The sequence below is a fragment of the Manis javanica genome, chromosome 14, assembly GCF_040802235.1.
Source record: "Manis javanica isolate MJ-LG chromosome 14, MJ_LKY, whole genome shotgun sequence".
Classification (NCBI taxonomy): domain Eukaryota; kingdom Metazoa; phylum Chordata; class Mammalia; order Pholidota; family Manidae; genus Manis; species Manis javanica.
In genome coordinates, this window is record NC_133169.1 from 81,016,795 (window position 1) to 81,041,830 (window position 25,036).

General features: G+C 45.3%; 1 long non-coding RNA gene across 1 annotated transcript in view; it reads left to right on the forward strand.

Moving 5' to 3' along the window:
• Positions 1-5,946: 5,946 nt before the first annotated feature.
• The window catches only part of LOC140846212 (uncharacterized), a 28,483-nt gene continuing 9,393 nt past the window's right edge, over positions 5,947-25,036 (forward strand). Inside the window, exons 1-2 of the long non-coding RNA XR_012125165.1 lie at positions 5,947-6,353; positions 8,617-8,737. This is a non-coding gene — a long non-coding RNA (uncharacterized lncRNA). The remainder of the gene's footprint in view (positions 6,354-8,616; positions 8,738-25,036) is intronic.

The window sequence follows — 25,036 nt, forward strand, 5'->3', positions numbered from 1 at the left end:
TCTATTGGTGTCCTTCATATAAGGTAGTGAAAAAAAAGTAAACAAAACGTAGGTGCTGTAGTCTGCACTGCCGCTGGCCATGAGACATAAGATGATAATCATAGCTTTCGTTCTCTATAGGCCACTGCACTGATCCTCTGCCAGCACCTTAACTGTTTCTTTTTTAACCTGGTGATGTGACCTAAACGTTTGTTCATACAGCATCAAGATATTGTTGAGAATGTGCAAAGCCTTTGTTCCTGTCTCCATGGCTAATTTTCACGCAGGCCTGTTGAGTAAGTGCTGGGGGGAGGGCGTGAGCAGAGGCGGTGGATGGGTAACTGGCAAACACAAAGACAGGTCATTTCATCCATCTGATTCTTGGGAGCATTTAGTGTCATGAATGCCCTTGAGTAAGGATATCTGGGGACATAGATACCTTCACACATACATACAGACATACCTTGTTTTATTGCGTTTCATAGACATTGCATTTTTTACAGATTGAAGATTTGTGGCAACCTTAGGAAGGGCAGGTCTATTGGTGCCATTTTCCCAATAGCGTTTGCTCACTTTGTGTCTCTGTGTCACATTTTGATAACTCTTGCAATATTTCAAAGTTTTTCATTATTATTATACTTGTTCTGGTGATCTGTGATCATAGATTATGAGTCCTTGAAAGCTCAGATGATGGTTAAGATTTCTTAGCCATGAAGTTTTTAAAATGAAGGTATACATTTTTTTAAATTAATTTTTATTTTTTATTAAGCTATCATTGATATACAATCTTATGCTCAGGTGTCACATAAGCAACATTGTGGTTACTACATTCCCCCTCTTATCAAGTCCCCACCACATACCCCATTATAGTCATTTAAATGAAGGTGTACATTGTATTTTTGATATGGTGCTCTTGCCCATTTAATAGACTACAGTATAATGTAGACGTAACTTTTATATGTACTGGGAAACCAAAAAATTCACTTTATTGTGATACTTGCTTTGTTTTGGTGGTCTGGAAGCAAACCTGCGACATCTCTGAGGCACCTCTGCTCTGAATTCACTCTGAGAGGCCCGTCTGAGTCACTAGAGTTTCAGTCTTATTCTTTGTGTGTTTCTGACCAGTTGTCGATGTATTAGCAACTGACTAATCTGTAGATTTATCAGGCTCTTTCTCCTTCCTTGTGGACAACTACATGTGTTTCCTGAGTTTCTGCCCATTGGGAGGACTTCCCCTCACCACCTCACCATTGTCTTTCAGGGTCACCCTTGAGTGTGATTGAGGGTGCTAACTCATTTCTTCTCAACAGGCCCAATTAACATAATTATCAATATAATAGAGTCTTATGATTTTCTATGGGAAAGCAAGACAAGACTATGTTGTGACAGGAGAGTTGACGTAACTGGGTAAGGCTAAGTGAAGGTATACTGCTGTCCCTGCCCTGTAAAAACAAATGGCTTCTGATTATTTTTGTGCCCTAGGATTTTTTAGATCAGTAACTGCATACCAGATTTTTTTGGAAATTTGATTTTCTTGTATGAGGATGAAGGAGTATCTGCTTAAGCCAGCAAGGAAATTTCAAGAAGATTTAGGGATTCACAATTCTCATCTACCTAAATGCCCCCATTGCATGTCTCAGGGTGTTACATCTTCTTGACCAGCGCCCTTATCTTAATGCAGTTTCTCAAACTCAGCATTACTAACATTTTGGGCTAAATAATTGTTATGTGTGTGGGGGCCTGTCCTGTACGTTTTGGGATTACAGCATCTGTGATCTTTATCCACTAGATACCAGCAGTATCCCTCACAGCCCATAACAACCAACCCCGAATATCTCCAGATCATGCCGAGTATCCCGAGAGGCAAACCACTCCCGGTTGAGCCGCTGCCTTGGCGAGAAGCAGAGGTGCACATCCATCGGTACTAGAGCCCCGCAGTGCTCGTCCTTAGGCCTTATGCCCGATCCTCAGCCGTGTCTGCTCCGCGGCTGCAGATGGTGAGGGACTCCTTCATAACTGCCGCGGAGTCTTCCTGATGTTTGACCCGATCATTTTACTCAGGAATTCAGGGTTTTCATTTCATCCTTTTCTCCCTGCAGCAGTCAGAGGCAGTCGATACTATCATCACTATAGTGACAAAGCGCCAGAGCCGCTTCAGCTCCCAACACTTCGTCTCCTTCCTTCTTCTTCCACCGTCACGTGCTTGACCAGCGATTGGAAGAACCGCAGGGCCGCTGCTTACCGCAGATCGTCTCTACCCCATCCACCCTTAGAAAGAAGCTCACCCATGCGCTCTTCAGTAGGTGAGCAACCCAGTACCCAAATCTCATTTTTAGGGTCTGTTTCTCTTTGGATGTGAAAAGTGAAGCATGGAGTCCTGCTTGCTATTGGCAGCCATTTTTTGACCACGAGGGAAGCTGATCTGAAGATAAAATTAACACATGGTGGACAGAAGAGCAGACAGGATCATGAAGAAAAGCAGGTGGGCTTTCTGGAGACATGAGTCAATATCTCCTTTGTCATGCAGGTAAATTTGAGCTGGCTTTTCTGATTTCTTGCATCAGGTACTTTCTAACTGACACACAGGACATGCTGGTTTCTCAGGATCTTCCCAGTGCTAGAAGTCAGTGATTTTATTTTGTAGTGTTATGTCCTGGGGCTACAGCCAAAAGCAGGTGGAAATGAACCTTAAGGGCTAGTGTTCTACTTGGACACCCAGGCTTTGTGCCGGAGGTTGGTATTCTAGAAGCTGACCTATGTCAGGCACCTCTTCCATCCAGTCATCATAGATCCTTTTAAAAATTTGGGGAGACCTGCTTGGCATTGTTAAGGCATTTAGGTCTAGAGGCTAGGCGAGCCTGTGGTTTGCTGGGGGTTGGAGATGGTCCTGGATCTAGAAGAATCCAACCTGAAAATTTAAGTTTGTTCTTCAGATGGCCTGTGGATTGGAAGTTACTAGTGAATTGAGAAAATGATCCCGTCTAAGTTGTGTTCTTACCCCCTGGAGTCTATTATCCATAAGTCTTGGAGCTCACTCTAGTACTTAAAATTGCACAGTTCCTAAACCCGTATGTCGTATGTCAGAGGAAACCAAACAAGCACACTTCTGTTTTACAAATCCTCAGACGTTTCCACAAAGGCTCCCTTAACTGTCTCTGACGGTAAGAAAATTAACAGATGCAGCTGACAATGTGTAAAATGATTGTGTGTGTCGAGGTCTCAGAGGATAACATAATGTCTTCACTAGAAATGACTGGTGTGATGTGGACTAGAAGTGCAGGAGATGGATGGCTAGGAAGCCTGCCGTGGGATAAATGCCGTCATCACAGGCTCTTTCAATCAGGAAATAGCCATCAAGCATCAGCAGCCTGTCTAGCACTGGGCCAGGTGCCCAGCATCCAGGCCTCCTGGATGATGTTAAAGGGCAGGCAGAGCATCCCTTGACCTTGAGGAGCTGCCCTTCGGGGCTGAGAAGAGAAAGTGCGTATGCCTAACAGCTGGGCACACTTTGTGGCTGTTTATGTTCTCTGACGTCTGGGAGAAGAAAATGACTGTTGGGATCTGGGCTTTCTCAAGGGTAATGGGGCTTGAATTAAGACTACAAAGGAATTGAGCAAATTATTATTTGGAGTGGAATTATGTATCATCGAATGAACCTTGAAGCAGCCATTCATTGGCTAGGGCTTGGAGATTTTATTTACTGAGAATGTTGGAATAAAATTTATTATAACAAGAATTGGCCTGCCCTGTATTTGTCCTATATTTAGAACATGTAATTTTTCACAGTAACAGCAGAGAACATGAAATTTAAATGTAGGCTTCTTTATGGAGTCTTGGAAATGACTTTTCTTCCTGGATGGAATTGGACTATTGACTGTGTTAGGTTTGGAGGTGATTGAGCAAATAGTATTTTTTATTTGATCTTATTATATTTTAATCACATTGCAAGAAATGTCAGAATAGTACAAAATGAGAAACGTCACAAGCTCATATTTCATTATGAAGTCAGTTTGTACAGAGCTTTGGAAGGGACCTCACTCACATTGATGTGCTGCGGTGATCAGTTACGGCTCAGCTCTAACGGGCTGAAGCCTGTGTGCAAGGAGCTCCCGCCATGCTGAGCCTGAAGGTCACCTCTCCGCATCCCTCTTCCTGGAGCAGCCATGCTCTTTGCTGTTTGATGGTGTGACTTGAATCTGGAGGTCAGTGGGTGAAATACCACTCACTGTGGCCTTGCTAACACATCAAGTCATCATGGCTGAACAGATATTGCCTGTGGGCTGAATCCTGTTTTGAGATAGTCCTCATTTGTCTTGGTTCCCCCCTCTCCCCGACACACACCTTCTTCCCTTTCAAGCAGGTAACAGGCTTGGGGCTTCATTGCCTCAGTGGAACTGCATGGCCAGGCTGCAGGCAGAAATCGCAATTGTTGGTTTCTCTAAAAGCCCCAAGCCTGTGTTGTAGGAGAGGATTTTAGGAAAAAAGGCAGAGCACATAGGGAAAGCAAGAGGCAGAGTTTTCAGCCATCACCCTCAAGTGGAGACGGCCGTGTCTTGGCACCCAAGGGCAGGTGACAAATCCCAGATCGTGAGGCATCTTCAGAGATGGTCCCATGTCCTGGCATGATGGCGTGGAGGCGGCAGAGAGTCAAAACTGCACCAGACAGAGGAGGTGATGAGGAAGTCAGCGATTCCTGGAAAGTGGAAGCTCTGTTCCTTCCTAGGAAGCACATGAATCTGGTGGGACTAGGAGGGCAGAGCCCCAAAATGACTCTGGATTCTTGATGTCCAGTGACTATGTGGCTTCCATTCACCACTGCAGGGATTTGTGGCCAGGGCTGGCCATTCTGGTGTCCTTGGTCCAGCCTCCCCGGGGACCTGGTGCCTCTGCAGGACAGGCTGCCTCTGCCAGACCCGCCGTCTCTGGGAACCATGCATCTTGCTGCCCTCGCAGGCTTTCATCGGTGTCCAGGGGAGCTGCGGTGAGGATGCAGGGGCAGCTGGGGAGAAAGTGCTCAGCCTGTCTGCTGCTTCCGCAGCAGCCAAGTACGAGGACACCTTGGCATTTAGTGTTGTTTTTTCTGCCATGCTTATTAAACAAACAAGCACAATGGGAAACACAAAAATCACCCCTCATCTCCTTTGCAGAATAATGTAGAATGATCTAGAGTTGCAACTGAACTCATCTGAGCTGGTAGTTCATGTGGCTTCCAATATCGCTGAGTATTACTATGTTTCCCTCAAAAATTAAAAATATCCTGTAGCATCCTCTGAATTTGCTGTGGCATACTGGGGTGCCTTGGAGCACCATTTGAGAATCATCATCATAAATAGGATTCTGTTGTATATGAGTTTCTGTGTATATAAAACTTTCTGAATAATTTGCATGGTGCTGTATTTGTATATATCACATATTACTGGACTCTATTGTTGGACTTCAAGGCCATTAACAAGTTTCTCTATTAGAAATATTGTTACAATAAATGATTTTGTGGTTAACCTTTGAGCATTTTTCTGAGATTTTAGGATAAATTCCTGGAGTAGAATGGCTAGGTCAAGGATAGTCACATGTTTAGGGCTGTTTATATGAATCACCACATTTCTTTGAAAAGGCTGTACCAGTTTATACTCACACTGTATATGTAAAAGAGGACCTATTTCCTGTATTATCACCAGGTCTAAGTATTGTTATTCTTTTTAATTTTTTGCCAGTCTCTTGGCATTTGTTTGCTTAATTTGCATTTCTTTGGTTATTAGCAAGCTTGAACTCTTTCATATGTATGTTAATTCGTATCTTTTGCTCATTTTCCTGTTGGAGTGTGTCTGATGGTTTTAAAACATGCCTGCCCATTCTTTGTCATTCTTTTCTCACGTGGTGGAGCCTAAGTCCCATCCCCTTGAATGCAGGCTGCCTTAGTGATTCCTTAATAAGGAATGGAATGTGGCAGAGGTGAAAATACATGGCTCCCAGGCTTGTTCGGAAGAGGCTCACTGAAATGGTTTGCTCCAGGGGAAGTTAGCTGCCATGTTGTGAGGTTGCTCACCTAGCCCTCTGGAGAAGAAATAAAAGCCACTTGGGGAGGAACCGAGGCCTCCTCTCTACGGACATCAACTTCCAGCTGCATGACACCTTGGCGGGGGTCCCTCCAGCCCCAGCCAAGCCCTCAGATGCCAGTAGCCCTGGCTGACACGTTAACTGCAACCTCATGGGAGAGGAGTGTGGCTGAGACCCCAAAGGTGGAGGACAAAACCTTAGCTGCCGAGTACCTCACAGCCTAAAGCCAGGGCTCAGCCCTGTGCTGTTCCGTATGGCAGCTACCAGCTGCATGGGGCTACCGAGCACGGAATGTGGCTTAGTCCCTGCTGAGAGGCACGGTGAGTATAAAATACACATGGATTCTGAAGACTCCGTGTGAAAAAGAATGAGTATAAAATATCCCAATAGGAAATATTTATATTGATTACATGTTGAAATAATAATATCTTGGCTATATTAGGTTAAATAAGTTCAGTGGTAGGGTCCAGTAATAGGTGGTATATACAAATATGGTATATATTTTTGTGTTTCCCATTTGTATTTGATTGTTGATGATAACACTACTTTAATAGTAGCTAAACACTGATTATCAGCCTGTCTGGGTGAAATTCTGAATCTTAGCAGCCCTGTCTTTAAAGTGGGGATAACACTAGTGATGCCTCAGTGGGTGGATTTTGAGGTTGAAATCAGATAATACAACTGCCTGATACAGAGTAAGCATGTCATAAGTACTTGCTGCTATTGTTTTTACTAATAATCAGAGGAGGCAGTAAAACCAGGCTTTACCTATCCTGAGCTCTGTGAGTCAGAGCAACCAGCCTGTATGTGAGAGGATGTGCATATAATACAACTAAAGAGTTGTTTACCAGCTCTGACAGAGCTCATTCTGCGGCAGTGAGATCGGACTGCCTCTCAGATGTGTCAGACCCTCGGATTTGAAATCCGTTATATGCTGTACAAATTAGTTAGCTTTATTTTATATTGTACACATGTGGAGTTACCACCTCTTGACTTCAACATTCAAATTTATGTGAGAATCATGCACATGATGCTTCCCTGAATCAATGAGAGCCCTAAGGTCTCCGTGGCCTTGCACACCAAGAGGTTTGCCAGCTCCTTCAGCTCAGGGAAGGCTCAGGGCACCTCCCTCCATCCCCCCTTCCATTCTGAGGCTCTGTGAGGGTGGGGCCGCTGGGCTCAGTCAGCTCAGCAAACATGCCTAACATGGTGGATGTGTTTTCCTGTTTCTCCGAGTTGGGCTAAGACCCCAGAAGGGGAGAGAGAAACCTTAGCTGCCAAGTACCTCACATTCTAAAGCCAGGGGTCAGCCCTGTGCTGTTCGATGTGGCAGTCACCAGCCACATGCCTCTCTTGAGCCCTGAATGTGGCCAGTCCCAACTGAGAGGCACTGTGGGTGTAAAATACACACAAGATTCTGCAAACTTCTATGAAAAAAACTGATGTAAAATAGCCCATTAGCAAATGATTATATTGATTACACATTGAAATGATCGTATCTTAGCTATATTGGGTTAAATAAATTATTTAAATTAATTTAATCTGTTTCCTTTTACATATTTAATGTGGCCACAGGAAAAGTAAAATTGCACCCAAAGCTCACATTCTATTTCTCGGGAACAGCACCAGGTAGACCACCTGTGCAGGGCTTGCTCAGGAGCCCCGGGCTGCATGGGGATGGGGCTGGAGATCTGGAGTTTGCTGGGGTGAGCTGCACATTATTCCTGTGACTCTGAAGAGCCAGACAGAGCTCCCATCGAAAGAAGAGTCAGATGGGGGAATCTTGGGGGGTGGGCTCCCACCCTACAGCATTGTCTGGGAGGGGTGAGCTGAATCCTCAGTGCACAGTGGACTTCCAGGAACCATGTGCTGAGGGTGGGGGAGCTGGGGGTGGGCTGCAGGGGGAGCCATTGGCCTTGGCAGAGGACTGCAGGTGACAGACCCTCTTACCCACCAGGGCTGGAAAAAGGGGTTTCAGAAAAAGGAAAGTAACCCTTGGCCTCCATACCCGTGGAGAAAGATGGAGTTTAGGATCTGCTGAGTCCAGACAGCACTGATGACGGATCACAACTCCACCCTCTCTGCCTCTAACCTACCCGCCGCGGTTCCAGCCCCTCCTGGAGGCCAGATGTGTTCCGTGGGTGTGGGAGGGGGAGGCTGAGGTGGGCTACAGAGAAGCCGTGGACAGACCCTCTCCCCCGGTGGGCCAGAGCTCAGGGAAGGGCACCTTTTAAATTGGATGTGTGCAGATTTTTATTATCTCACTGTTTTTTTGGTAAATGTGACAAAAAACCGATTCCCTTCATTACTCTGTGATCTTTCCTTAATTCAGTGGCCAGAGTGAACCTGCTAATCTGGGGGTCAGTTGAGGTCCCGTCTCTGCTCCAATCCCTCGGAGGCTTCCCTCTCACTCTGAGTGAAAGCCCTGGTCCTACACTGGCCTGTGGGTCTCCGCACGAGCCGGCCCCTCCTGACCCTTCTATGCCACATCTTCCCAGCCCAAGACCTTGCATCTGCTCCTCCATCTGCCCGAAATGCTCTTCACTGAGGTGCCTGCACATCCCACTTCCTTTCTCCCTTCAGGTCTGGACTCAAACATGGCTTTCTCAGCCTGACTAGGATTATAACCTGCTCTTCCCAGCTGCTGACTGCGAACGAGCGTGCTAGGCATTTCACTGCTTATTGCTGCTCCACCCCCGGGAAGGTAAGCCCTGTGAGGGCAGGAAGGGGGTTTGTGTGGTGGTGTGTTTTGCTGCCTGATTTGATCTTTGATGTACTGGTGCAATGTGGGACCTCGTAGGTGTTTAATAATATTTGTGGAGCTATAAGATTTGCTGTCGATTCCCCCAGGGACAGGGAAGAAGGACTGAACACAGAGATGATTAAAGGAAACAATTGTGAGAAAAAATACAGCTGCTTTCTTCTTGGCCCCTGTCAGATGCTCCTCACAGTGTCCCTAGCATTGTGGAAAGTGTCTCAGTCCCGAAGGTGTTGTAGCTCAGTCACCACGTGAAGTGGTGGGGACTGTGACCCAGGCTGGGGAGGGTGCATTGGGCTGGGATATGAGAGCTGGATTTTGAAGAACTAAACAGAGACCCATCAGGCAGAAAAAAGGGGGCATGCAGTTCAGACAGGGAGGTGCACTCAGATGTGAGGGATGCAGAGCAGTGGGGTGGGGTGCAGAGCGTGTGTGAGCGGCGGGTGGGCCAGGGAGGAGAGGGCGTGAGGGTCTGATGGGAGAGGTGCCTGTTTTGCTGATTTGGGTTCAGGGCCATTTCTGTGCCCAAGTTGCCAGCGGGGACAGATAATGAGGGTATCAGGGTTTAGTGGGGCCAGGGGCAGGGTCCTTGCTGTTGCTATTATCCCAGGACTGGCTCTTGGTCATTAGAGTGTGTAGGGAACAAAAATGGTATTTATAGCCATCTGGGACAGTGTGAGGGTGTCAGTCTGGTGACAGCGCTCCCTGTCTAGGAATAGAGACCTGTGATCACAGTTTAGCACTGAATATAGAGGTCCCACTGAGGAAAGGGGTGGGGTGTGTTCATTCCCTTGGTGCATGTGTTATGGGCATGATGGTGGGCCAGGGGGATCTGACCTTTGATGTAGTGGTAGCCATCACCGCTTCCTGGCCCAGGCCTTAGCTGGTTGGCTCGCTCTTGTATTCAGATTCTGTTGGTGGCAGGCGCCTAAAACCCTTATTAGCATATTCACTCCACTTGTCAGTGCCGATATACCAAAGGCACCTTCTCCGTATGGTAAGGGGAGGCAAGGGAGATTGGGCTGTGAGTTAACTGTTGCTACAATAAAGCCTCAGTACACACGCTCCCCAAACTCAGTGCTTGGCAGTTACCGCAGCTCTCAAGCCCGGAACTCTTCATGTTGGAAGTGGTTCTGCTTATCTAGGCAGCACGTAGCTGGGTGGAGGTGGAGGCAGTCCAGGCCACAGGCTGGGTGCGGTCTCTTCCCTGTGTGTTCCTCCTGGGGCGCAGGCTCACAGGGCAGCTCCCAGCCAGGTGGGTGCTTCTAGTGGAGTGGCAGATGCGTGAGCCAAGCTGAACTACATGCATATATTTAAGGCCTCTGCTCAGGTCACTTCTGCTGACTTTCTGTGGGGTGAAGCAAGTCTCATGCCCAGGCCCCACATCGGTGAGGCAGCGGAGTATACTTTGCCCACAGTGGGAGGGGGAACAAACAGCCAAATTTTCACAGGCTGCAACTCAGGCTGCGCCACAAAGTTTAGAGAGTAGGGGTTTGTCTTAGGCATTAGCAAATGTCTTTCTCAGAGACTGTGGTAGGCTGAATAATGGCTTCCCAAAGTTGTCCTTGTCTAATCCCTGGAGCCTGTGAATAGGCTGCATTACAAAGCAGAGGGGACTTTGCAGATGGGATCAAGTTAAGGTTCTTGAGATGTGGGTATCATCCTGGATTCTCTTGGTGAGCCTGATATAATCAAAAGGATCTTTTTCCTTTTAATATTAGTTTCAGGTATACAGCATTGTGATTTGACAATTATATACATTATGAAATGCTCACCATGGTAAGTTTAATTACCATTTGTCACTATGCAAAGTTATTACAATGCTATTGACCATATTCCCTATCCTATACTTTCATACCTGTGACTTCTTTATTTATATTTGGACATTTGTACCTCTTTATCCCCATCCCCTATGGCAACCACTAGTTTATTCTCTATATTTATGAGTCTGTTTATGGATTTTGTTGATTTATTCATTTTATTTTTTTAGATTCCACATATAAGTGATATCATATGGCTTTTGTCTTTCTCTGGCTTATTTCACTTAGTATAATACCTCTAGGGCCAGCCATGCTGTCACATGGCAAGATTTCATTCTCTTTTTCTATGGCTGAGTAATAGTCCAGTGTATACACCCCCGCCCCCAACATCTTCTTTATCCATTCATCTACTGATCGACACTTAGGTTGCTTCCGTATCTCGGCTACTGTAAATGACACCACAACAAACATAAGGGTATATATATATTTTCAGAGTAGTGTTTTTTTTTTTTTTTGGGAAAATACCCAGAAGTAAAATTGCTGCATCATATGGTACAAGGGCCTTTGTAGGAGGGAGGCAGGGAGAGTCAGAGAGGAAGGACACTGGATGGCAGAGGCAGAGCCAGAGCAAGACGTGGTCCCGCCACTGGCTTTGAAGACGGAGGAAAGGCCCATTAGCCAAGGAGTGCAGGCCGACTCCAGAGGCCAGGAAGGAAACGGATTCTCCTCTGGAGTCTCCAGAACGAGCCAGGCCTGCCGACGCCTTGGTTTTAGCTCTCTAGGACTAATTTCTTTTCACTTTCTGGCCTCCAGAACTTTTACAAGAGTAAACTGGTATTGTTTAAACCACTGAGTTTGTGGTAATTTTTTAAGCATTTGTGTTTTAGTAAGTGTTAACAGACTTCAAACCTAAAAGATACGAAAAAAAAACCTCCTGGAGGTTGAGGTGGTGGCCATTTGATCCCATTCTGAGATGTGTGCAGGCCGAGGGGCTGGGCCTTTTCTCCCACGGGTGTGTTGTCCTGCTCTGGGGAGCGTCTTGCCTCCTCCTGCTGCACATGTGGAATAATGTGGTCTCTCGAGGAATGTGGGCCGGTCAGCTCTTCGCAGTGCATGGTGGGGGATGGGCTGTACTTTTGCTTCTCATTGGTGGCATGAGCTTAAAACCTTAGTAGCTTATGAATTCTGCTAGCGTTCCTACTTTTCCAGCTACGCGCCTGTATGTGTTGGATGCACCAGATCGTACCTATGGGGGAGCAGGGAGGACCACCTGGGGCTCTGACCCAAGGCCTGGCTGCCTGAGGAAGGGTGTCCCCCTTGGCCACCACCACACATGTTAAGGACTTAGAACAAGATCCAAGAAATTCCACGGTCTTCTGGCTGCTTCCTGCCTCTCTCCCTCTTTGCCTCTCAGCGTGGGATGGATGACCTCATCAGGTCTGTTTTTTAAAAGCAAGCTAACTGTGACGGTGTGAAGGATGAAATAGAATAAGCAAGCAGGTCAAGAAGGAGGCTGGCACATTAACTGGGTCAGGAGGCGCTGCGAACTTCAGCTAACGTAGTGACAGTCAGGAAAATTTTTGGTAGTAGTGTGGTCCAGACCAGAAGAGTTTAGTTTGGGGCCTGCTGAGTTTGAGGCATGTAGTGGGCACTGCCCAGGGCCCCCTCCCCTTTGGGACTGAGGCCCTCAGTAGGCCTGGGTGTAGGTTGATAGTGGCTCACAGCTGCATTCCTTTCTGGATGTTGCCTTTGGCTGAAAGGAGCATCATTGCTCAGGGAGTCCTGGGAACTTGGCAGAAGTGGTTACCAGGAGGAGGGAGTGATGGGCAGAAAAGGCGGTCTGAGAGCCTGGCTGGCTTGGGCAACACGGAGGTCACTGGCGGCTGCAGCCAAGGGAACATGAGGAGGGACGAGGTATGGGTTGCAGGGGCATGAAGACTACATGGGAGGCCATGAGCAGGGGCTGGACCTGAGTCTAGAAGAAGAGAGAGGAAGCAGGGCAGGGGGACACCTGCCAGGAAGCAGGGATGACGTAAAGGAACCAGGCTGGATAAGTGGCTTAGTTTGAGTGGATGGTGGGGGAAAGGGGGGCAGGCTGGCTGGAAAAGCAAGTGGTGCTCAGGTATGGTGTCTTAAATGGTGGAAGTTAGACAAGACTCAGCCAGACTGTCTCTACACAGGTGCCTGAGTTCCCCTGGGTTCAGGATGCTGCCCAACAGTGGGCACTGGGCACTTTGTCCCCAGAGTGTGGACCGGCTGTTCACGTGGATGTTTTGATTATGGTCCAAGGACTCCATGTTTATGAATACAGATGTAATGAATTTTCTCAAGTGAGTCCATTTAGCCAGTTTAATGCCTTGATCAGTCTCCTATCTTGTCTGGTGAACTTGTTTCTAATACTTTTTGTTTTTATTTTAACTTTACTAAAATTATTTCCACAGAATTTAATTCTTTTTTTGTGTGTAAAAAAAAGGATTTAATACATCTATCAAATTGTATCCATTAAAACTTCTGACATTCTGAATTTTCTTATGTGACCATTATTTCTGTCAAATTCAATTTTCCTTGACAAATATTTGCAGATTTAAATTTTATCAAGGCAATTTGATCTTTCTTTATATACTCTAACAAATTGTACAGTGTGAGATTTTAACCATTGTCAGTTCTATTTTTGAGATTATTCCTTCTAATAAAATTCATTATAACAAGGATGAAAAATTAAAAGTTTATATTTATTTCTTCACCAATTTACTGCAAACTTGCAAGTAGACTCTGCAGTGGTTCCAGTCTCTCTCTTGTTCAGCAGTGGGTGACTGCATTGGAGGTCTAATTCTTCCATCTGTTTCTGATCACTTGTGTGCTGGTATAAGTCACCTCCTCTGTTGGCAGCACGCGGTGAGGTCAGGAGATTTTCAGGACCAGCGATGCCACTTCCCCGCGCGGCAACATGAATATTCCCCGTCACCAAGCGCTCACTCTGCAGTCTGCGCGCTGACCCTTTACAGGCACTTTCTCACTCAGCTCTCCTTCCTCTGCCCAATTGATAGAGGTGGAAACTGCAGCTTAGAGAAGTTGCAGGACATAACTGGATTTTAACCTAGTTTCTCTGACTCTAAAGCCCGCAGTTTACACTACTGGGGTTCACTATATTTCACTGTGTTTGTGTATTTAGCACACACCTGGTCACTGCCTCATGCTATTTGTGGGATTGGGGAGTTGGTCATGGAATATCTGGCACAGACCCTCCCTGTCATTACACTCATACATACACACACATTACAAATGAGGAAATCAAGGCAGGGAAGAGAAGGGAAAAGCCCAGGGTCAAATAGTTATTGGGTGGCATAGCTGGCTATAACCCAGGTTTCCAAAACCCTGTGCCAACCTCTGGTGGTGGTCACCACGCAGCTTAGCTCAGCTGCTCCCACAAGTGTCTTCAGATCTCCTTGTGTTCATCGGGTGGCCCATTTGATGGGGAGCCAAACATTATGAATCACTTGGGACTGGGGACCCCTGGATCCCTGGTGATGGGGACTGTTAAATACTGGCTCGCAGTGACCAGGTCTGCCAGTTGCCCCATGCCCATCCTGGTCCTTGTGGCTCTTGGTAGGTTCTGATTTCCCCATTAGAAAGAGCTGAGTGGGGCCTCCAGAACTCTGCTCCTGTTTGGGGGTGCTGAGCAGGGAGCAGAGGGGGCCTCTTCCGCGTGTGGGCCTGGGAACGCACATCAGTTGCCTCCTCGGCCTCCACTGTGGATAATGCAGAGGTGCATCCGGTCCTGAAAAGACCACAAAGATGTTTTTTTTCCTTTGTGTTAGTGTAACATACTTACTTTTTGAGATTATATAAGGAATGCTGGTTCATTGTGGTGCGGTTTTCCTTTAAAGGGGTTATTTCATAAGGACTGTCATAGCTAGAATCATAATAATATGAGAATGAGAAACAGGTCTGTTTTTTTCCTCTCCCTGAAAGCCCACATTTGCACAGTGAAAGGAAGCATGGGGCTCAGCATGGAAATAACTACACTCTTGACCTAATTAGATGGTATGAAAGCTGGCTGGCTGGTAACAGACTGGGGTGGCTTTTCTTGATGTGGAATTCTGGGGTGTCTGTGCTGGGAGCCCTGACCCTCAAACCCCACTGTCCCCCACAACCTCTGAACGGCGACACATGGTCACAATTACATATGCAAGGGAAGAACTTTCAGAACTGTGCATCTCAGGTATTTTCCACTAATGCCAGACAAGAAAGTCTGTTAGGGGGAAGAATGTAGCTGGAAGATTCCCGGGCACACCTGTGGGGTCAGCTAAGGGTCCTGGCCTTGCTGCCCTCCCTCTGCTCTCCCAGTGGTCTGGCTGGGGCCCACATCTGCTGGGTTAATCAGAAGGGACGACTTTGCTCTGTGAAGCTGGAGACTCCTGTTTCTAATCCTCTACCCAAAATGAGGCCCCACATCCAAGGACCCTACTCTGAGAGTCCTTTTAGCAGGTAGGGCAAAGACGATCCCCAGGGCCTCTGCCGGTGTGCCGTCTGTCCTCCTCTCTAGGGATAACACGGGCTTTTCCTGGGCTTAGCCTCTCAGGCGGCCAGCTCTGTGGGGAGCGTGCCCGGGAGTGTGGGTCTCACACAACGATGCCAGTGTTCCGGCCTTTGCCACCCCGCGCACCCAGCCTCCATTAGCAGCAGAGACGTGGAGAGAGGCTGACTTGCCAGTGAGTCTTCCTTCGTTTGACTCCATTAGCAACTGACCTATCAGCCTTTGTGAGATGAAGATTCCAGAACCCACTGCTGACTCCTGCAGCTTTCAGTGGGAACAGTTGGTCTCTGTTCTTCTCACAGTTCACTTTGGGTGGAGAAAGAAGAAACCGCCGTTCCATCTCCCAAAAGCATTTTGTAAAAGGACTGTTAATTCTAGGTACAGTTTATTTTGCCCGACACCTCTCAGACAGTCAATAATTCCGGTTTGTTTATGATTATCCTCGCTCCCTCCCCTTCCGTCTGCCACCGGAGTCTGTGCCTCTCGCTGCAGCCACCCCACAGAATGGGGAAGCATCTGTCTCTCTAATGACCGGCCATGGCAATCTCGGCTGTTCAGTATGGCTAGATGAAGAAAACATTTAATTTCCACTATACGGGGCACTCCAAAGCCAAATTTGACAACTGTTCCATTGAACACTAGTATTTCACAATTTCCTTAGATAACAAAAGAAACAGTTCTTACTCCTGGAGGAATATATTTACAAGATGGGAAGTTGATAACTAGGCTACTAGAATGACAAACAGTTTTGAAATACACTGGGTATAGACTTTGGTGAAAGTGCATTGCCTTCTGTGAGATGGAATTCTTCTAGAGTGTCTTATTCTTAGCCTGAAGGGCTTGTAGAAGGCTTGGTGAGAAGCAGGGACCTGGGTCCTGCTTCCTGGGGACTCCTTGGAGTCCAGGAGAGAGAGAGAGAGCCTTGGGCCGAGGGCCTTGGGGGCAGCATGATAGTAGGTAGGAGTTCCATGCGGGGGGTAGGCCGGGATCCCTGAGGGCTGGGGAGAAGCTCCATGTAGAGGTGGGGTGCACATAGGTTAGTGAAGGATGGGAGGGCGTTGGTAAATGGGGAACTGGGGCCACAAGGAGGGTAAAGAGACCCATAATATTTGCTGCAGTGAAAGTATCAAGGGGTCCGTTGGGATCCTGGGTGGAGGGGGCTACTCTGTGGGTAGGGAGAGGCCTCAGACCTTGGCCGAGAGAGAGAGATTCATGGACATGTGTGCAAGTGGAGGCAAGGTGGGTCTCTGCGTCGGCCCTGTGGCTGTGCAGGGAGGTGTCCCAGAGGTAAGGACGAAGAAGGCCACCATTATGGAGGCACGCTGTGTGAGCCCAACACCTTGGGGGTGCATTAGCAGAAGAATCACAAAGGCCAGCTGGTAAGATAGGAGCCTGGGAAGGGGAGGTGGCTGGGCCTCCGAGAGCCCTCTGGGGGTGGGGCTCTTGCTCCCACTGTAGAGCTCTGCTGTCCCTTGAGCTCCTCCGTTCTCATGGGCCATGGCCGGCCAGAGAGGCACAGCCTCTGTCGCCTGCCCGTGACCCTCCTGCCTCTCCCTGTCCCCCTGGGACTACACACTGGAGGCCTGGGCTGTGATGGGGGTGGGGGGAAGACTGGAGTCAGAAAGTCCCCTTTTCGCCTGATGAAATGGCAGACGTCCTCAGAGACCGGGGTAGTGAGAAACGGGCGCAGGAAGTGTGCCATGATCCTCCAAAACAGCCCCTTCCACCAACATTTTACCCTCATTTCCCACTGCTTTGGGCTTTTCTGAATAATTAATTGGTGAAGCAAGCACCTGCTCTGGTTTTTTTAGGTAATTAGTAGGTCAGGCATCTACCAGAAAAGAGGATTTCTTGGGGGTCCGTCTGGGTCCTGTCCTCCCAGTCCTGTCCCCTCCTGGCCCTGCTTTATGACAAACTCACCTGGCTTCAATTTGTTTCTTGGCTCCAAATATGATGTTATCTTCCTGCGTGCCTCCACCTCCCAGTAATCTTTAGTCAGCTCCCCCCATGGCGGAGTGAATCCCTGCAGATGTGGGCTGCGAACCCCTAGAGAAGAGGATTTTGTGACCCATTCTCCTATGCTGAACACATTTAACTTAAGAAGGAGGAAGATTAGATAAACCTTGTTATAAGACTTTCACCATGTCTTTTGACCTGTTATAATACCAGGATTAAATATTTCTGCCCTAAACCCTACTAGTACAGTCATTTCTTTTTTTTTTTTTAAGGTATCGATATACAATCTTATGAAGGTTTCACATGAGCAACATTGTGGTTATTACATTCACCCATGTTATCGAGTCCCCCCCTCCACCCCACCGTAGTCACTGTCCATCAGTGTAGCAAGATGCCACAGAGTCACTACTTGTCTTCTCTGAGCTACACTGTCTTCCCCATGACCCCATACACACCATATGTACCAATCATGATACCACACAATCCCTTTCTCCCTACCTCCCCACCCCTCCCTCACCACCCCCCTTTGGTAACCACTAGTCCCTTCTTGGAGTCTGTGAGTCTGCAGCTGTTTAGTTCCTTCAATTTTGCTTTGTTGTTATACTTCGCAAATGAGTGAAATCTTTTGGTGCTTGTCTTTCTCTGCCTGGCTTATTTCACTGAGCATAATACCCTCTAGCTCCATCCATGTTGTTGCAAATGGTAGGATCTGTTTTCTTCTTATGGCTGAATAATATTCCATTGTGTATATGTACCACATCTTCTTTATCTATTCATCTACTGATGGACACTTAGTTGCTTCCATATCTTGGCTCTTGTAAATAGAGCTGTGATAAACATAGGGGTGCATATATCTTTTTGAATCTGGAATCATGTTTTCTTTGGGTAAATCCCTAGGAGTGGAATGACTGGGTCTAATGGTATTTCTATTTTTAGTTTTTTGAGGAGCCTCCATATTGCTTTCCACAAAGGTTGAACTAATTTGCATTCCCACCAACAGTGTAGGAGGGTTCCCCTTTCTCCTCATCCTCACCAGCATTTGTGATTCCTGTCTTTTCAGTGTTGGTCATCCTAACTGGTGTGAGGTGATATCTCATTGTGGTTTTAATTTGTATTTCCCTGATAATTGGCAATGTGGAGCATCTTTTCATATGCCTGTTGGCCATCTGAATTCCTTCTTTGGAGAAGTGACTGTTCATATCCTCCTCCCTTTTTTTAAATCTGGTTATTTGCTTTTTGGGTGTTGAGGCATGTGAGTTATTTTGTTTCCTTTGCCTGAGGAGATGTGTTCAGGAGAAAGTTGCTCATGTTTATATTCAAGCGATTTTTACCTATGTTTCCTTCTAAGAGTTTTATGGTTTGATGACTTACATTCAGGTCTTTGATCCACTTTGAGTTTACTTTTGTGTATGGGGTTAGACAGTGATCCAGTTTCATTCTCTCACATGTAGCTGTCCAGTTTTGCCAACACTATTTGTTGAAGAGGCTGTCATTTCCCCATTGTATACCCATGGCTCCTTTATTGTATATTAATTGACCATATTTGCTTGGGTTTATATCTGGGCTTTCTATTCTGTTCTATTGATCTATGGCTCTGTTCTTGTGCCAGTACCAAATTGTTTTGATTACTTTGGCTTTGTAATAGAGCTTGAAATTGGGGACTGTAATCCCACTTGCTTTATTCTTCCTTCTCAGGATTGCTTTGGCTATTCGGGGGTTTTGTGTGAATTTTAGAACTATTTGTTCTAGTCCGTTGAAGAATGCTATTGTTATTTTGATAGGGATTGTATTGAATCTGTAGATTACTTTAGGCAGGTTCCTTTCCATGGGCATGGGATATATTTCCATTTATTGGTGTCTTCTTTTATTCTCTCATGCGTATCTTGTAGTTTCCAGGGTATTAGGTCTTTCACCTCCTTGGTTAGGTTTATTCCTGGGTATTTTATTCTTGTAGATACAATTGTGAATGGAATTGTTTTCCTGATTTCTTTTTCTGCTAGTTCATCATTTGTGTATAGGAATACAACAGATTTCTGTGTATTAATTTTGTATCCTGCAACTTTTCTGAATTCAGTTATTAGTTCTAATAGTTTTGGGATGGATTTTTTATCATGTCATCTGCAAACAGTGACAGTTAACTTCTTCCTTACCAATCTGGATGCCTTTTATTTCTTTGTGTTGTCTGATTGCCATGGCTAGGACCTCCAGTACCATGTTGAATAAATGTGGGGAGAGTGGGCATCTTTGTCTTGTTTCTGCTCTTAGAGGAAAAGCTTTCAGCTTTTCACTGTTAAGTATGATGTTGGCTGTGGGTTTGTCATATATGGCCTTTATTATGTTGTGGTACTTGCCCTCTATACCCATTTTGTTGAGAGAGTTTTTATCAAGAATGGATGTTGAATTTTGTCAAATACTTTTTTAACATATATGGAGATGATCATGTGATTTTTCTACTTCTTTTTGTTGATGTGGTGTATGATATTGATGGATGTTCAAATATTGTACCATCCTTGCATCCCTGGAATAAATACTATTTTGATAGGGATTGTATTGAATCTGTAGATTACTTTAGGCAGGTTCCTATCCATGGGCATGGGATGTATTTCCATTTATTGGTGTCTTCTTTAATTCTCTCATGAGTGTCTTTTACATTTGCTTGATCATGATGGATGATCTTTTTGATGTATTTTTGAATTTGATTTGCTAATATTTTGTTGAGTATTTTTGCATCTATGTTCATCAGGGATATTGGTCTGTAATTTTATCTTTTTGTGGTGTCTTTGCCTGGTTTTGGCATTAGAGTGATGCTGTCCTCATAGAATGAGTTTGGAAGTATTCCCTTTCTTCTACTTTTTGGAAAATTTTAAGGAGAATGGGTATTAGTTCTTCTCTAAATGTTTGAAAAAATTCAGCAGTGAAGCCATCGGGTCCAGGTGTTTTGTTCTTTGGTAGTTTTTTTTATTACCAAGTCAAGTTTTTTTTGCTGGTAATTGGTCTGTTTAGATTTTCTGTTTCATCCTGGGTCATTCTTGGAAGATTATATTTTTCTAGAAAGTTGTCCATTTCTTCTAGGTTATCCAATTTGCTGGCATGTCATTTTTCATAGTGTTCCCTAATAATTCTTTGTAGTTCTGTGGTGTCTGTAGTGATTTTTTATTTCTCATTTTTGATTCTATTCGTATGTGTAGACTCTTTTCTTCTTGATAAATCTGGCCCAGGGGGTTATCAATTTTCTTTATTTTCTTGAAGAACTAGCTCCTGGTATCATTGATTCTTTGTATTGTTTTATTCTTCTTGGTTTTATTTATTTTTGCTTTGATTTTTATTATGTCCCTCCTTCTACTAACTTTGGGTCTTCTTTGTTCTTCTTATTCTAGTTTCATTAATTGTGAATTTAGACTGTTCATTTGGGAGTTTTCTTCTTTCCTGAGGTAAGTCTGTATTGCTATATACTTCCCTTGTAGCACAGCCTTTGCTGCACCCCACAGATTTTTCATTGTTGAGTTACTGTTTTTATTATTTTCCATATATTGCTTGATCTCTGTTTTTATTTGGCCAGTGATCCATTGAATATTTATTAAGCCTCCATGCGTTTGTGGGCTTTTTGGGTTTTTTTGCATAATTTATTTCTAGTTTCATACCTTTTTGGTATGAGAAGCTAGTTGGTACAATTTCAGTCCTTCTGAATGTACTGAGGCTCTTTTTGTGGCCTAGTATATGATCTATTCTTGAAAATGTTCCATGTGCACTTGAGAAGAATGTGTATCCTGCTCCTTTTGGGTGCAGTGTTCTGTAGATGTCTGTTAGGTCCATCTGTTCTAATGTGCTGTTCAGTGCCTCTGTCTCCTTACTTATTTTCTGTCTGGTGGATCTGTCCTTTGGAGTGAGTGGTGTGTTGAAATCTCCTAAAATGAATGCATTGCATTCTGTTTCCCCCTTTAATTCTGTTAGTATTTGTTTCACATATGTAGGTGCTCCTATGTTGGATGCATAGGTATTTATAATGGTTATATCCTCTTGTTGGACTAACCCCTTTATCACTGTGTAATGTCCTTCTTTGTCTCTTGTTACTTTCTTTGTTTCAGAATCATTCTTGTCTGATACAAGTACTGCTACTCCTGCTTTTTTCTTCCTATTATTTGCATGAAATATCTTTTTCCATTCCTTCACTTTTAGTCTGTGTATGTCTTTGGGTCTGAAATAAGTGTCTTGTAGGCAGCATATAGATGGGTCTGGTTTCCTTATCCATTCTCCCACTCTGTGTCTTCTGATTGTCACATTCAGTCAATTTACATTGACGGTGATTATCAAAAGGTATGTACTTATTGCCATTGCAGGCTTTAGATTCGTGGTTGTAAAAGGTTCAAGGGCAGCTTCTTTACTATCTAACAGTCTAACTTAACTCACTTAGTATGCTATTTCAAACATAATCTAAAGGTTCTTTTTTCTTCTCCATTCTTTTTCTTCATCCTCCATTCTTTATATATTGGTATCATACTCTGTACACTTTGTGTATCCCTTGCCAGACTTTGGGCATAGTTAATTTAATTTTATATTTGCTTAGTAATTAATTGGTCTACTTCCTTTACTGTGGTTTTATTTTCTGTGGTAATAGCTATTTAACCTTAGGAGCACTTCCATCTATAGCAGCCCCTCCAAAATACACTGTAGAGTTGGTTAGTGAGAGGTAAATTCCCTCATCTTTTGCTTATCTGGGAATTATTTAATCCCTCCTTCATATTTACATGATAATCATGCTGGATACAGTGTCCTTGGTTCAAGGCCCTTCTGTTTCATTGCATTAAATATATGATACCACTCCCTTCTGGCCTGTAAGATTTCTGCTGAGAAGTCTGATGATAGCCTGATGGGCTTCCCTTTGTATGTGATCTGTTTTTCTCTCTCTGGCTGCTCTTAATGGTCTGTCCATGTCCTTTATCTTTGACATTTTAATTATTATATGTCTTGGTGTCTTCCTTGGTCCCTTGTGTTGAAGATCTGCGTACTTCCATGGCCAGAGAGACTATTTCCTTCCCCAGACTGGGAAAGTTTTCAGCAATTATTTCCTCAAAGACACCTTCTGCCCCTTTTTCTCTCTTTTCTTTCTCTGGTACCCCTGTAATGTGAATATTTTTCTGTTTGAATGGTCACACAATTCTCTTAATATTCTTTCATTCCTAGAGATCCCTTTTTCTCTCTGTACCTCAGTTTCTTTGTATTCCTGTTCTCTAATTTCTATTTCATTTACTGTCTCCTCTACCTCATCTAATCTGCTTTTAAATCCCTCCATTGTATGTTTCATTTCAGATACTCTATTCTTCAAAGTTTCTATCTCTTTCTTGAAGTTCTCCCTTAGGTCTTGAATATTTTTTTGTGACTCTGTGAGCATGTTTATGATTTTTATTTTGAAATATTTATGAGGAAGATTGATGATTTCAGTTTCACTTAGCCCTCTTTCTGGTGTTTGTGGGATTTTTATTTGTACCAGGTTCTTTTGCCATTTAATATTTGTGATTAATAGTATGGAATAATAACTTTGTGTAGGTGGCGCCCTCTAGTGCCTGGAAAATCTACTCTCTGGGGCTGTTCAGCCCCTGGAGCAATGGTGGGGGTCACAGGTGAGTGGTGCTGGTGCCTGCTGGAAGGAAACAGCTCTTTCCTGCTTCCCGGCTGCAGTGCCTGCCTCCACTGCCAGGGACAGTGGGCCAAGTGTGCAGGGAGGAGCCTCTGCATTATGCCTCTGTAGCTGCTGAAGGCAGGGCCACCTCATGGTTGGCCTGGCACAATGGTGGGGGCAGCAGGTTTGCAAGCAGGTGCCAGCCAGGAGGAAGGAGTGGCAGGTTACATATTGCCGTAGGGGGCCTTGGTGCTGTGTTGCCAGCCAGGGGGATGGAGCGCTTGAAGCTCTTGAAAGTTCCCAACCTGCTGGGCTGAGTGTGACAGGGTGATATTTTCTACCTGTCGTTTCTCCTGAGCAGCAAGCTCTATGTAATCCTTGCCGCTTTAGCAGCCCTCTTGCTGTTGGGAAGCCTTTCAAAGTGCCAGCCTTTCTTTTGTCCCAGAGCAGCCGGTTGTGGTTACCTGTTCTCCACAAGTGGCTGGAATCTCAGTCTCTCTGAGTATTCTGCCTGTCTTTGCATTGTAACCCCACTAATCTCCAGAGTACCATGTAATGTAGGTACAGCTCCCAGAGCAGATCTCCAGGGCTGGGTGTTCAGCAATCCTAGGCTTCTAGCCCCTCCCTGCCCTGTTTATTGTCCTCCTATTGGTGTGCTGGGGTTGGGGGATGGCTTTGGTCCCACTGGATTACAGCTTTGCTGCTTTACCCTTTTCCATGAGGTCTTCTCTTTTTCCCAGATGTAAGCCATCTGTTGCAATCTCCTTTCTGGTCACTCTTTCAGGATTAGTTGTACTTGCTATGTTTTCATATTATATGTGATTTGGGAGGAAGTTTCTGTCTCACTTTCGTGCCACCGTCTTTCAGCCTCTCCACTCTACTCCAGTCATTTCTAAGGCTTAGGGTGACTTGTCAGTGAGGTGATGATTTTATTTTTGATACTTCCATTGCAACAGGATTGAGGAGGGAGGCAGGGACTATGGAAGGGAAGAGCTGAACTGTCAGATATACTTTCAGATATACCCTGAAAGCGGGTCCCTAGTTTTGTCCCTCATCTGTTAAATAGGCCAGTGACCTCTGCTTTCTCTCCACAGGAGAAAGGGGATGGGAGGCTTTGGAAAGGGCACATGTGGACATATTCTTAGTTATCAGCCTTATGTGGGTAGGCCTTGGCCCTTTCCTTCCAGTAAGTGGCTGTTATTTCCCTTAACAACTGAACACTTGAGCAGGTTGTGCATTTCTCAAAGCCATCAGCTGAGGATGCAAATGGGGGCTGAAGTCTGGTTTGCTCTGTGACACCAACCTGCATGTCCTTGGGGCTGTGTCTGCCCCAGGGTTTGCATTTTCTGATTCATACAAAAGAATGCTGATGGTGGCACTGGCTAGGAACCCTCAGGCTGGTCTCAGAGCAGGGCCTGGGAAGGCCTTCAAGGACATGGAGAATTTTCCCAGCAGTTCTTTATGTGTTAATAAAAACAAAAAGAAAATTAACCCAGATTCATTCTTTAATCACTAGATCTTATTAGAGCCTGATTATATAATCTATCTTGGTGTACGTTGTCTCCTAACCTGTTTTTTTAATTGGTGATAATAGGACTTGAGAGTCTCATGTTGGACTCATATATCCAGCTGGGGTGGGCAGGTTGAGGCAATTTATTATCAGCATAATTCTGGGGAACCAGAATTCTCTGCACAAACAATAGGTTGCTACTAGCAGAGGTTGCTTTGTGTTGTGGGATTTGCAATCAGAATTGATCAGCTTTGTAATAGTGGGTTGCTAAGTTACCAGGTGCCACAGCTCTGATAGAATCGCTGGGTTTGGGTTCTTTAGGGAGTAGTCCTTTAGCTTCCATTGGCCTGCCAAAGCTAGCTAGGGAAGGTTGGGAGGGGGAAAGTATGTTTTTATAGAACAATGGTGCTGGCAAATTTAGTGCAGGGTCTATCATGTGCCTCCGAGTTCTAGATCCTGCTTTCTCTGCTCCCACTGCTACAGATGGCAGGGGGCCCCAGTCCCCAGAGGAAACCTGTGGGAGAAGGTCCACATTAGGCAATAAAAACAAGGACAGTGGGACAGGGTGCAGCTACGGCCTCTCAGGTGTGTGCTTTATGGTCAAAGAGAAGCTTCTTGCCTGTCCTCACAACACCCTTGGTGGCCAGGAGGACTTATTGGTGCATTTTCCTCCAGGCTCCTCAGGGGCTTTTTTTCCCCATCTCCTCCATATTTTCATAGCTGGACCAGACAGGTTAGCAGTTGGCAATGATCTGTGATGTTATTTTCAGTGGCTAGTCTTGTCATTTTATTATATAAATGGATTATATAAGTTAGTTTCTTTCTGTTTTCTTTTTCCTGGTGAAGACAGAAGCCAGCTCTTTGC